The sequence below is a fragment of the Ursus maritimus genome, unplaced genomic scaffold, assembly GCF_017311325.1.
Source record: "Ursus maritimus isolate PB19 unplaced genomic scaffold, ASM1731132v1 scaffold_136, whole genome shotgun sequence".
Lineage (NCBI taxonomy): Eukaryota > Metazoa > Chordata > Mammalia > Carnivora > Ursidae > Ursus > Ursus maritimus.
This window is the reverse complement of record NW_024423742.1, coordinates 3972-18400: the sequence shown is the minus strand read 5'-3', so window position 1 is coordinate 18400 and position 14429 is coordinate 3972. Positions and strand designations below refer to the sequence as shown.

The following is a 14429-nucleotide window of genomic DNA, read 5'->3' as shown; positions in this document are numbered from 1 at the left end:
TAGAAAACTTTTACAAGGGGTAGTTACTCAGTTTCACAGTACACAGTCCAGAGGAGTCCCCACAAAGGATGTGCTCTTTCCCATCTTGCGATTCTGGTATGTTCCTGGACATGTAGAAAATTGTGCCTATAAGGGCGTCCTGACATATCAGCTCCCTGTCCCTTAGCCAAGGTGTCCCTTGGTGACCCATCCTAGGGTGAGAGAGTGGCCTAACAGCCTCGGAGGTCAGAAAGTCAGGCTGCCAGGAATAGCCAGTCTGACCCACACCTGGCACCCAACTGTCCCCCTCCTCTGGACTAGCCCTGAATGAAACATGCAATAATCTTGTAGGTAGCTCAGCCATAGTCAAAGGTACAAACTGGCATCTAGGCGTTTGTGGGCAAGTACGTGCTGCTTGTGGAGGAAGCTTCCCTGCGCTGTGACCTCCAGGGCTTGTCTCCATATTTTTACTGTCTCAGAAACACCATGGTCATTTTGATGTCCGGGGCAGGCTCAGAGCACCAGATTATCTTATCCATCACTGAACTGTGCAGACACTCTTTTCTTGACACTTATTATCTTTGCCTGGTAGTTAGTCAGTACTCAAGATATTTCCTTAAATATGTGGCAGAATTTCTCATTAAAAGTATAGAATACACGAATATTTGGGGAAAAGGCCAAATGTGGGATGGCATTCCTTTTCATGCTAGAATGTGGGGTCCAAAAGAGGACACGTTCCATATAAAAACTATGGATATTGAATTTTTGAATGTAAAATAAAAGTTACAGAATTTCAATGATATTTGTAATTTTCATTATTGAGAAAATCAGTCATGTTATTTTTTGTTCCCTGGTAGTCACCTCCACCACATGGACCCAGGAAATAATACACGAATTTCAGAATTTCTTATTCTGGGATTATCAGAGGACCCAGAAGTGCAGCCCCTCATATTTGGGGTTTTCCTCTCCATGTACCTGATCACTGTGTTTGGAAACCTCTTCATCATCCTGGCCGTCAGCTCTGACTCCTACCTCCACACCCCCATGTACTTCTTCCTGGCCAACCTGTCCTTTGTAGACATCTGTTTCACCTCCACCACCATCCCCAAGATGCTGTGGAACATCCAGACTCAGAGCAAAGTCATAACTTTTGAAGGCTGCCTCACCCAGATGTATTTTTTCACACTCTTTGCTGTATTGGACGTCTTTCTCCTGGCTGTGAGGGCTTATGACCGATTCATAGCCATCTGCCACCCCCTGAACTACCCGGTAATAATGAGCCCCCAGCTCTGCCGACTGCTTGTTCTTCTGTCCTGGATCACATGTATCCTGAATTCCTTCTTACAAAGCTTAATGATGTTGCGCTTTCCTTCTGTATACAATTGCACATCCCCCACTATTTTTGTGAACTCAATGAAATAGTCTAACTTGCCTGTTCCAATAACTTTCTTAATAACTTGTTGATGTATTTTGCAATTGTAGTGCTGGGTGGTGGTGCTTTTGCTGGGGTCCTTTATTCTTACTCTAAGATAGTTTCCACCATATGTGGAATATCATCAGCTCAGGGAAAGTATAAAGCATTTTCCACCTGTGCATCCCACCTCTCTGTTGTCTCCTTATTTTTTTGTACAAGCTTAGGAGTGTACCTTAGCTCTGCTGCTCCCCAGAGCTCCCACGCAAGTGCAGTGGCCTCGGTGATGTACACGGTGGTCACACCCATGCTGAACCCCTTCATCTACAGCCTGAGGAACAGAGACATAAAGAGGGCTCTGAAAAGAATCATTGGGGTTCCAGTGATGTAAGGGCCCATTGTCCTGGGACAGAAGAAATGCCCATGATTGCAGGGCTCAGAGCCTCAGAACCAGGAACTGCTATTCTTCAACCGGACTATGAAAATAGAATCTGCTTCTTCTATTTATTTCCTAGAATTACCATTTGCTTGAATTCAACATCTCCATATATTTAAGTAACTTGCTCTATTAACTTTTTGTTTTGTCTGAAAAATAGTTTCCCCTTTGTCCATTTTCATCTGTTCTCAATGTTTTCCCCAACTTTGGATCGCAAATGCCTGAAAATTTCTGTATCTTACATGGAACATGTTGGATTTCTTAAACCAATTTCATTTCAGAGAAAGACAATTATTATATGGTTTCACTCTTATGTGGAACATAAGGAATAGCACAGAGGACATTAGGGGAAGGAGGAAAAATGAAGGGGGGCGAATCTGAGGGGGAGACAAATCATGAGAGACTATGGACACTGGGAAGCAATCTGAGGGTTTCAGAGGGGAGGGGAGGGGGATGGGTTAGCCCAGTGATGGGTATTAAGTAGGACACATGTTGTGATGAGCACTGGGTGTTATATGCAAATAATGAATCATGGAACACTACATCAAAAACTAATGATGTACCGTATGGTGACTAACACACACACACACACACACACACACACACACACACACACACACACACTAATTTCGGTTCATATGACTTATTCCATGCCATGGAAATTTGTCCTCAATTTTCCAAAGAATAATCATGAGTTGTATTCTTCATGTGGAAGAAATTACACTTGGCCACTAAGCCCATCACATTACTTTATTGTAGGTGAGAATTCAAAATCCCAGTTTTCACCTAGAAACTGTCAATCTTTTTACATCACTACTGTCACTCCTCTTCCTGAGAATGTGGACTCTAACACTGTTCTGTTTAAGTCTCAGGCTCCTGACAGGGATGCTCAGGCTAGGAAAGCCCGGGCACCCCCTGCGCCCTGTGCTTGTGGACATTCCCACAGATGCTTCCCTGACCAGAGCCTCTGCTGTGGCTGCACCAGCCCTTGGGTTCTTGCTGTGACTGCAAGACATGCCCCAGCCACTCCCATCAGAATTGCTCTAGCCAAGACCTACAGTATTATGTTGAATAGGAATGGTGAGAGTGGAAACCCTTGTCTTGCTCCTGATCTCAGAGGAAAAGTTTTCTAACCTTTCACCATTAAGTATGATGTTATTGTGGTTTTGTCATATGGGGTCTTCTTTTATGATGAGGTATGTTCTTCCTATACCCAGTTGGTTGAAGTGTTTGGTTTTTTTTTTTAATCATGAAAAGATGTATTTTGTCAGAAGCTTTTTCTTCATGTATTGAGATGATCATATGTTTGTTAAATTTTGTTCTATTAATGGGATGTATCACATTTACTGATTTGCTTTTGCTCATCCTTGTCTTTTAGGGATAAATCCCACTTGATCATGGCATATAATTCCTTCAATGTGCTGGTCAATTCAGTTTACTAATATTTTCTGAAAAGATATTGTGTCCCTGTTCATCCAGGATATTGTATGGTTTTGTTTTTTTGTACCGACCTTTTCTGGCTTTGGTGTCAGGGTAATGCTGGCCTTATAAAATGAGGTTGAGAACGTGTCCTCTTCTGTAAATTTCTGGAAGTTTTTGAGAAGGATTGTCATTAATTCTTCTTTAAATGATTAGTAGAATTCACCTGTGAAGCTCTCTGGTCCTCAGCTTTTCTTTCCTCGGAGAATTTGACTACTGATTTAATAGCCTTACTCACTATGGGTTTGTTCATATTTCCTATTTCTTCCTGATTTAGTCATGGTAGGTTTTATGTTTCTATGGATTTAACTTTGTCTTCGAGGTTGTCCAATTTGTTGGAGTGAAAATCTCCATAGTGGTCTCCTATGATTCTTTGTATTTTTATGGTATTGATTGTCAGGTATCATCTTTTTCTGCTGATTTTATTTGTGTCTTCTTCCCCACTCCTTTCCTTTACTCTAACAAAAGCATTGTCAATTTTGCTTAGCTTTAAAAAAATGGCCCCAAGCTTTGTTAATCTTGTCTCATGGTTTTCTGGTACATATATCATTTATGTATGCTCTGATATTTGTTATTTCTTTTTCTAGGCTGATTTGTACTTAGTTTGTTCTTCTTTTTCTAGGTCTTTGAATCATAGAGTGAGGTTGTGAAGGCCTTTTATTTTTCTTAATGTAGGCATTTATTGCTATAAACACCCCTCTTAGAGCTGCTTTTGCAACATCCCATAAGTTTTGATAGGCTGTGTTTCTGTTTTCATTCGACTCAATATTTTTAAATTTCCTTTTTGGTTTCTTCTTCCCCCCTTGGCTGCTTATGAGTGTGTGGTTTAATTCTCATGTATTTGTGAATATCTCAGATATCTGTGCCCTTGCATTTGTGCAGCATTATTCACAATAGCCAAGACATGGAAACAGCCCAGTATCCATTGACAGATGAATTAATAATGATGACATATCTGTACAATGAAATTTAGCAATAAAAAGGGAAGACATCTTTTCCAGTGCTAAAATATGGATGGACCCCAAGGGCATTACGCTCAGTGAAGTAATTAAACAGAGAGAGACAAATAGTGTACGATCTCACTTATATGTGAAATACAAAAATCTGAGCTAATAAAAACAGAGAGTAGTTTGATGTTTGCCTGTGGCTGGGGTTTGGAGAAATGAGAAGATATTGGTGAAAGCTTACAAAACTTCTGTTATAAGATGAATGAGTTCTGGGAGCGTAAGGTACAATATGGTCATTATGTTTAACTATATTGTGCTATGGACTTCAATGTTGCTAACCCAGTACCCAGTAAATGTTTTTACAACAAAAAGAAATGGTAACTATGTGAAGTGACGGATGTATTCAAAAACTATCATGGTGATCATTTCACAATGTATATGTATATGAAATCACCAAGTTGTATGCTTAAACTTCCACAGTTTTATATGTCAATTACATTCCAATAAAACTGAAAAAAAGAAGAAAAATATTCCTATGTCTCTGTCTTCTATTTGCATTTCAAATGTCACCTCCTTCCAGAATAACTGTCCCCATCAAAAAATTAGAAATGCAGTACTAGGATGAAAATCATTATGAATATATCACTGGAAAGGTCCATTGATAGGAAAACAGGATCTACATAAGGATGCCATGAAGACAGCATCAGTGATACAACAGTTCCTAGCTCCATCAATCATTTAGTTACAAAGAAGGAAATTGCTCTCTGAGGCATCTGGAAGGAGAAACTTTTGTTTATTATTTTATTATTTTATTGTCAAATCATTCACTTAGCTTCCTTGAGTAAGGGCATTTTGTATTGAAACACTACCTTAAGTAGAAGAAAAATCTAAAGTCAGTTTGAGGATATTCAGCCCGTTTAGCTGGTACAGAGAATTTCTCCTTGCATAAATGTCAATGTGGTTCTGTCTTTGAGGCCTCTGGGCATTGAGATGGGCAAACCAATTCATTGTTAAAATTAAGGCCACCTGTTCTACTCTAAATTTTTTTATCTGAATTTCTACATTCCTAGAATTTCATGTGAATTGAAATATTCATTCTTTTCATTTCTTTACCCTCCAAGTTTCTCTCAAGCTTTCTTTCAACACATAGATAGTTTATAACGAGTTACAATGAGGGTTATGAGTCTTGTGCATGTACACATATGCACATGAGTGTTTTTGTTCGAAAGAAAAAGTATGTAAGTACATATACATCTACATATACACAACCCTTGAACATTTTTTGGACCCAAAACAGTATTTCCACACATTTCATCTTTCTTCACAACATCACTGAAGTTATATTTATGATTCCACATTTCCTTCAGAAGGAAAAGTATAAAGAAGCAGTTAGAACTTAACCATGAGCCTTTTGGAGTTCTATGGAAATGGAACCTGGCAGTACCCATGATTTTTCAATGACTCAAGTCCTAAAGTTGTATACTTTAAATATGTACAGTATATCGCATGTAACAGTCCCTCCATTAAAATAAATAGAATTTAAAAATTCTAGTGGTGCATGACTCAGGGTCAGATCCCAAGCACAGTTAGCTGAGTCACACATAAAGATTTGGGAAAGATCTCTTCCAATTGTGAAAAAGCAAAGATTCACATGTGGATTTTAAAAGAGTGGAATTAAATTGAGACAATTCACATTTGATAAAATCATTTCTTTCAATCACTAAAAGATTAGCCTACATATATAAAAGAAGTAAAATGACATAAATTGGTTCAAGACAAAAAAGAGCTACAACCACACACCTTGTGAATGAGCCTTACAAACATAATGTAGAGATTTGCACATCTCTCGGCAGAGATCAGAACAACTGTCTACCCTACAATCCCCTGCCATACTTACGCTGCGATCCCCTTTGGTAATAAAGAGATTATACTAAGCCATTTTATTTTAAGATGCTTTGTATGCAGCAATAGCTAACTGATGTAATAATCAAATCAGGCAGAACTGACAGCATTTGTAATAATCTGATTTTTTTTTATTCTAGGCGTTCATTCTGATAATTGAAGGTATCCTTCATCATTACTCTGTCCTTGAAGTTTATTTCATGTAACGGTATTAAAAATGACTCCACTGGGGGTGCCTGGATGTTCAGATGGTTAAGTATCTGCCTTTGACTCAGCACATATTCTCCAGGTCCTGGGATCAAGCCCTGCATCAGGCTCCCCACTCAGTGGGGAGTCTGCTTCTCCCTCTTCCTATGCCTATCCCCCTACTTGTGCCCTCTGTCTGTCTCAAATGAATAAATAAAATCTTTAAAAATAATGACTGCATTGAGGCCCCTTTGAGGTAACAAAGTTGGGAAAGACATATATGTGTGTCCACAACTTGTGAGTCTGAGTCACACCTGTACAGGATACCAAGCTTGCTGGTGGGTCATCCTGTGGTTATAAGGATCATATACAGTGGATGATACTGATTTTGTTCGTTCGCTGCCCCTTTAGTAGTTATGGCAAACTTTTGGAGAATCGGAGATATTTTGCTTAAAGAAATGGAAGGAATCATATTTGTATGTAGCACTAGAAATTTTCAATCAGAAACCAGAAAATAATTTAACTAAACCCCAAACATGCCACCAGTCTTTCACCTTAATGAATACACCTTACAAATGGATCCTGATATTCCATAAGTCAATGAGTAGATGAAGTGGCTAAGAAAGAAATATTCTGCATAGAAAAAAATGTATGATTTAATGTTCTGCTTCATCATCCTTAAAGTCAAGTGTGATTCTAAGGTCTTATTATGTCAATCAATATTTTCCATATTTGTCTTCCTGTGTAGATTCCACTTGGAGACATGTATTTTATTATTATTTCTTTTGCCAGTGACTATAGCAGTCATGGTGGACACAAGCTGTGTAACGACAGGATCCTAATGTGTAGACAAATCCCCATGATCCGCTAGAACCACCAGTATGTCAAAGTCTGCATTCTCAGGAAGAGCAGTGAAGGTAGCGATAGACAGAGGAATGATCTTCAGAAGAGTGAAGCACAGCCTCAGATTTTTCTCTGTTATGAAATAGCTGTAGTGACCAAGAGTGTATTTTCCACAGGAGTAATGTTCAGTCAAACATAAGAAATAATACTACAATGTATTTTATTTAAGAAGAAATTACTTTTAACAGATCATGTAGTCCTTTGAATAAGTGAGAATTTCCAAATATTTCACATGTGAGGTTAGGAATACCATTGAGAGCAGGAAAATGGGAAAGGGAAAATCTCTTGGATATCAGAGATATCACAAAGCTTAATAAAGTAAGTTACATAAATTATACAGAGAGGGAAAAATAATAAAAAAATAGAAATTCCCAGAAAAAAATAGAAAAGTCATGTTCCACTTCCAGAATCTGATAAAAAAAAATGTCAATATTTGGCTCAAGCTATGGGCTCTGTAATCCTGTGCACATCTTCAGCCCCAGGACAATTGGCCCTTTTAGAGATGCCCTCCCAGAGAATCTCATCAGAGCCCTCTTTATGTCTTTGTTCCTCAGGCTGTAGATGAAGGGGTTCAGCATGGGCATGACCACTGTATACATCACCGAGGCCACTGCACTTGTGTGGGAGCTCTGGGTAGCAGCAAAGCTAAGGTACACTCCCAGGCTCGTACAATAAAATAAGGAGACAACTGAGAGGTGAGATGCACAGGTGGAAAATGCTTTATACTTGCCCTGAGCTGATGAGAACCCAAGGATGGAGGAAACTATCTTAGAGTAAGAGTAAAGGATCCCAAGGAAGGGACCACCAGCCAGCAACACAGCTGCAAAATATATCACCATGTTATTGAGAAAGGTGTCAGAACATGCGAGTTGTATCATCTGATTGAGTTCACAGAAAAAATGGGGGATTTTTATGACTGTACAGAAGGACAGCCGTAGCACCATTGAGGTGTGTAACAAGGAATAGAGGGCACTCATGATCCAGGACACCAAAACCAACAGTCTGCAGATCTGGGGATTCATGATGGCCATGTAGTGCAGGGGGTGACAGACGGCCACAAAGCGGTCATAAGCCATCACAGCCAGAAGGAAGTTGTCTAATCCTCCAAACAGTATGAAAAAGTACATCTGGCTGACGCAGTCTTCATAAGTGATCACTTTCCTCTGAGCCTGGATGTTCCACAGCATCTTGGGGATGGTGGTGGAGGTGAAACAGATGTCTACAAAGGACAGGTTGGCCAGGAAGAAGTACATGGGCGTGTGGAGGTGGGAGTCAGAGCTGACGGCCAGGATGAGGAGCAGGTTTCCAAACACAGTGATCAGGTACATGATGAGGAAAAGCCCAAAAATGAGGGGCTGCAGTTCTGCTTCCTCTGAAAGTCCCAGAAGAAGAAACTCTGAAATTCTTGTATAGTTTCCTGTGTCCATGTGGTGGAGGTGACTACCAGCACAGGGGAAAATAACAGGACAAATTTTCATACAAATGCACATTGCTCAGATTCTAGAAATGCCACAATGTATATTTTCCAGTCAAGAAACTCATTTCAATATTCTGTGAATGGATATGGGCCCCTTGAGGGGATCCCTATGTCCTCTCCTTTTAGCGATTTCCATCCCAACATCAGATATATCCCCAAAAGATCAGTCATTGTACAGTTTGAATAAGAAGTTATTTGAAGCATTTGAGGAAAAAATAGAGTGTCGACCTGTTTTGGAAATTCCTAGTCATAAATTAGAGGGTGCTAAAGAGCCAAAGTCCCTATACTTCAATGATGATCATAGGATAGAAGTGGATATAGATATCTGTCCCCTGGACAGACATTATGAAGAAAACAGAAGCAGGTTAAAAGAGAGGGTGGGTAGGGTGTTAGGTTGGGTCTTAGTCAAGGTTGGCTAAGAAGGTGACATTTGAACTGAGACCTCAAGCAAGAGAGGGTGGAAGACAGGAGGTCTTCCTGGCAGAGGGGACCACTGGTTCAAAGGTCATGAGGAAGAGCTTCTATCAGAAAATCAAGGCTCAGAGGTGCCTGCGTGGTGCAGTTGTTAAGCATCTGCCTTCGGCTCAGGGCATGATCCCAGAGTCCTGGGATTGAGCCCCACATCAGGCTTCTCCGCTAGGAGCCTGCTTCTTCCTCTCCTACTCCCCCTGCTTGTGTTCCCTCTCCCGCTGGCTGTCTCTCTTTGTCAAATAAATAAATAAAATCTTAAAAAAAAAAAAAAAGAAAATCAGGGCTCAGAAGGAAGCCACCATGTTGAGGGGAATGGACAAGAAGGAGAGTGATGGGAGGTGGTGGCAGTGAATTTCGTAGAACCATGTGACCTCACAGCTGCTTAATGTTCAAGACACAGGGACTTCCTCATCCACACTATATACCTCTTGCACTTTATGAATCTGGTTGCAATAATGTCCTGTCAATTGAACATCCCGCCTTACTATCATCTGTTGATTGAGTCTGGACTGTGTATTATAAGGGTATCTTAGAATAGAGGATGCTGTGTATCCCTACTCTGAGGACTGCTTTCACTCATCAAGGTGCATGCATGCATGTGCGCGTGCGCGCGCGTGCACACACACACACACACACACACTGTCACATACACAGAACACAGCACACCATGTCCTCTTTGTGTGTGTTACTTCTATGTCCTTCTCACCTCTCCCCCATCTGCTCTAACCCACTGTATAAGATATGAATGCATATACATCAAATTAACTTTCCCATAAGGAATGTAGAAATAGTACCCAGAAATTCCTATTCATATGTTCCCAGGGACAAATCATCTTAGGGATCCATTTTGGGGTGGCCACTTTCCAATCTGCACGTAAGGAAACATAAATAATTGTGTTCAATAAATGGAGAGAAAGAGAGAGGGAAAGAGAGAGAAACATAAATAATTGTGTTCAATAGAAACAAAGAGAGAGAGGGAGGGAGGGAGGGAGGGAGGGAGGGAGGTGGAGGGAGGGAGAAATGACATGGACATAAAGAGTAAAATGATCTAATAAGCTCAGTTGTCCTGGAGACTATGAGGAAGGAAAACTTCCATGCTGCTGGTGGCATCCAATCCTGGCTTTATCCCATTTATACCCACCCAAAATAATAAAAGAGCAAACATAAATTGTCCAAAAGACAAAAGTAGTGACATCTCTATGACATAAAACACCTTACAGACTGCACTGAACATCACAAGAGAAAAATGAGTAAAGAGAATCAACCAAAACTTCACAAAATTAGGTGTTTTTATTACCAGATAGCAGATAGCAGAAGACCTGTTTTTTTCTGTGCCTATTCCATATTTATTTGACCAATTGGTTTTTATTTGGTCCAACAGAGGATCAGGTGAACCCTTTTATTATTTTTCTTACGTGATATCTTTTTTGTTTTTTTGTTTATTTGACATTCTTGGGCTTTGGTTTTTTTTTTTTTTTAATATTGTGTTAGTCACCATACAGTACATCCCTAGTTTTTGATGTAAAGTTCCATGATTCATTACTTGCGTATAACACTCTGCACCATGCAATACGTGCCCTCCTTTTTTTTTTTAATGTTTTTTTTTATTATATTATGTTAGTCACCATACAGTACATCCCTGGTTTCTGATGCAAAGTTCGATGATTCATTAGTTGCGTATAACACCCAGTGCACCATGCAATACGTGCCCTCCTTACTACCCATCACCAGTCTATCCCATTCCATGCCCTCCTTAATACCCATCACCAGGGGGAATGGGATGGGCTTTGTGTTTTAGTCAGTTTCTTGGTAAGTCTGACAAACTCAAGTACTCACGGTCTGGTCCTTGTCCAACATGCGAAAGCCTCCCCCCACAGACTCTGTGAAATCCTAAACACCCCATGTCAATCACCTTTTTACTCTGAATATTCTTCATGTGACTTATCCAAGTCATTATCTTGTACTCACATTTATCTCACTGCTCTCTTGTCTGTCACTCTGACACAAGGACCAAAAGAGCAGGGACTTCACCTGTGCTGTTCATCTTTTTCTTTATGGGTGTGGATGTATATGCACTTACATGGAAACAAATTTAAGAAAATGAGACATTATGAAATGCATAGAATGACAGAGGAGATAAAAACAGGTTAAAGAAAGCAGTTTCAGTACAATTATATTCAACAACATTGAAGGGAGTTTAGAGAACTAACTGAAACGGGATCTACAGGAATAGTAATTTCACAAAATCAACATGGATGAATGATAAAATTCCCCAAGACTTTGAAATAGAAGAGTAAAACATAGAATGTTCTTAGAAATTTCTGGAACACAACAGATGCCCTTTTAGTATTTGTTGAATGAATTAGGAATTAGGTCTTATTATATATGGATATTTATGTTTATTTATTTATATTTTACTCTTTTTTTATTATTAGGTTATGATAGTCACCATACAGTACATCATTAGTTTTTGATGTAGTGTTCCATGATTTTACTCTTTTTTTAAAAAAATATTTTCTTTTTTATTTAAATTCAATTAGCCAATGTATCAAATTAGTTTTTGATATAATGTTCAATGATTCATTAGTTGCTTATAACACTTAGTGCTCATTACATCATGTGCCCTCCTTGATGCCCATCACCAGGTTACCCCATTCCCCCACCCACTTCCCCTTCCACAACCCTCAGTTTGTTTCCTGGAGTCCAGAGTCTCATATAGTTTGTCTCCCTCTCTGATTTCTTCCCCCTCAGCTTTTCCTCCCTTCCCCTATTGTCCTCTGCACTATTCCTTATGTTCCACATATGAGTGAAACCATATGATAATTGTCTTTCTTTGCTTGACTTATTTTACTCAGCCTAATACCCTCTAGTTCTGTCCATATCAATGTAAATGGTAGATATTCATCTTTTCTGATGGCTGAGTAATATTCCATTTTATATGTAAACCACATTTTCTTTATCCATTCATCCGTTGAAGGACATCTCAGCTCTTTCCACATTTTGGCTATTGTGGACATTGCTGCTATGAACATAAGGGTGCAGGTCCCCCTTCTTTTCACTACATCTGTATCTTTGATGTAAATACCCAGTAGTGCAATTGCTGGATCATAGGGTAACTCTATTTTTAACATCTTGAGGAACCTCTGTACTGTTTTCCAGACTGGCTGTACCAGCCTGCATTCCCACCAACAGTGAATATATGGGTATTTAATACAACTCAAATTTGCATTTCAATTCAGTTGGAAAAGACTGGAATGTTGATGGGACTTGGCACAAATAGCTTTCTATGTGGAAGTAAGTGCAGTGGCTTCGTATCTCACACATCTCACAAAAATCTGTAGTAATCCCTCAGTTTTGGAGTAACCATTCCATTTTGGATGCACATCTAGAAACCTACATATAAAGCCCACAGGTGTGCAAACCATCATAATTAAGGCAGAAATCTTAGAAGTAAGAAGATAGATATATTTAACTAATGAAAATTTAAAGGTAGTTGATAGTCAAAAATATTTAGCTAAAAGTCATTAGAGAAACTGTGATTCATAACAATTATTTGAAATGCTGATAATTATAGATATATGTGAACATATAATAATAATAGGCAAATAAACATGGTGAGCAAATGTAGGAATCTTCGTCTGAGCCCACTAATAGTTTAAAAACTCAGAAAAAATCTCTATCACACCATCACTTAGAAAACATTCACAGGGTTGTCACATCGACTGGGGTTGGAACTTTTAAATAAATGGTAGAAGGGTACTTTCTAATTTTGTTGTCAGAATTGTGAAGTGTTAAAATGTCTTGGGGAGGCTCTGAAGACAATTACAAATATTAAAAATACAGATAATCTTTGGGGCACCCGGTTGGCTCAGTCGGTAAAGCATGGGACTCTTGAGCTTGGTGTCAAATTCAAGCCCCATGTTGGGTGTAGAGATTACTTAAAAAAATAAAATATTAAAAAAAATACAGATATTCTTTAACTCCCAATTTCTCAGTCTCTGAACTACGAATGTTCTGGGCCAGAACCTTCTCTGTGCTGGGCTGTGTCTTGTGTATTGTAGGATGTTTAGAACATCCCTGGCCTCCACGCACCCCTCCCGGAGTGACAGCCCAAAATGTCTTCATTGCTCAATGTTCCCTGGAGGCAATATCACCTCTGGTTGTGAAACATAGTTTTAACTATTTGAAGATTTTTGTAGCATTGATATAATCATAATTTAATAAGAAAAAAAGAAAGATCATCAGAAGTGTAAATGGCACAGCCACACCCTGTAATGTCATGCAGGTGCTGAAAAAATGAGTCAGCATCACACTGGTTGAGTAAAGGGACATGTAGAAGGTGTTCTTGAGTCAGAAGGACTGGGGCGGGGAGCTAGAATAAAAGATTGTGTCAGAACGTAAAGAGAACTTACGATATGCACAGGTGTCTTTTCGTACAGTCCATTGGAAGTGCGTGAATGTGTAAGTGTGTATAACACAGAATAGTTTTAAAAGTAATGGAGCCTTTTGAAGAAAGAACAGTGAAAATGCACTGAAGTTAAGCAGAGTGGCTCAAAACGACTGTCTGAAAAGAACTTGAAAGAAGACCCAAAACCAAATTCTGAACAAAAAGATTTAAAAGAGTAATAATTTAATGAAATTGACATGTGTCCAAATACAAATAAGATTGCCAAGGACTTGGGAATAAAAGAATTTGAAAAAGTCTTTTAATGTGGAGAGAAGCAGTATCTAAAGTTTTAGTGTCGTGTCACATAAAGAGATATGGGACCAGTGTGTTTATGGAAGGTAAAGGTGATTCTTGGTGAAACGTAAAGAAGAATCCTTTCCAAGTGATGGCATTTCTATTTTAGAAATAGATCCAATCATAAAAGTCCACAGGAACAATAAGGACTACAGAGATGTGAACACTAGTTGGAAATATGTATAATGGGCAATTTGTGAACAATAAGGATGAAGAAGGACATTCACTTTATGTTTCAGAAAGCAGGTATTCACAAGTAAAGGGTATTAAGATGACATTCAGTTTTAGAAAATCAGTGGAGGAAATATATTATGACTAACTCACAGATTTTACCACAAAATTCATACACTCTCACACATTCTCTCTACACATACATAAAAAAGCAAAATAGCAAGTAGTTAAATTCGTGAAATAAACAGCAATTCTTTGGAAGAACATAATAAAAAACAGAAATAAAACAACTTCAACCCCACTATGCAAACCCCATGGACTCCCAC

The 14429-nt window shown here is 39.0% G+C and overlaps 2 pseudogenes; one reads left to right on the top strand and one right to left on the bottom strand.

Annotated features, from left to right (window-relative positions):
- The first annotated feature begins 1056 nt into the window (after window positions 1-1056).
- Window positions 1057-1691, top strand: LOC103681931 (annotated as a pseudogene).
- A 6150-nt stretch (window positions 1692-7841) lies between these two features.
- Window positions 7842-8670, bottom strand: LOC103681933 (annotated as a pseudogene).
- Between the last annotated feature and the right edge of the window lie 5759 nt (window positions 8671-14429).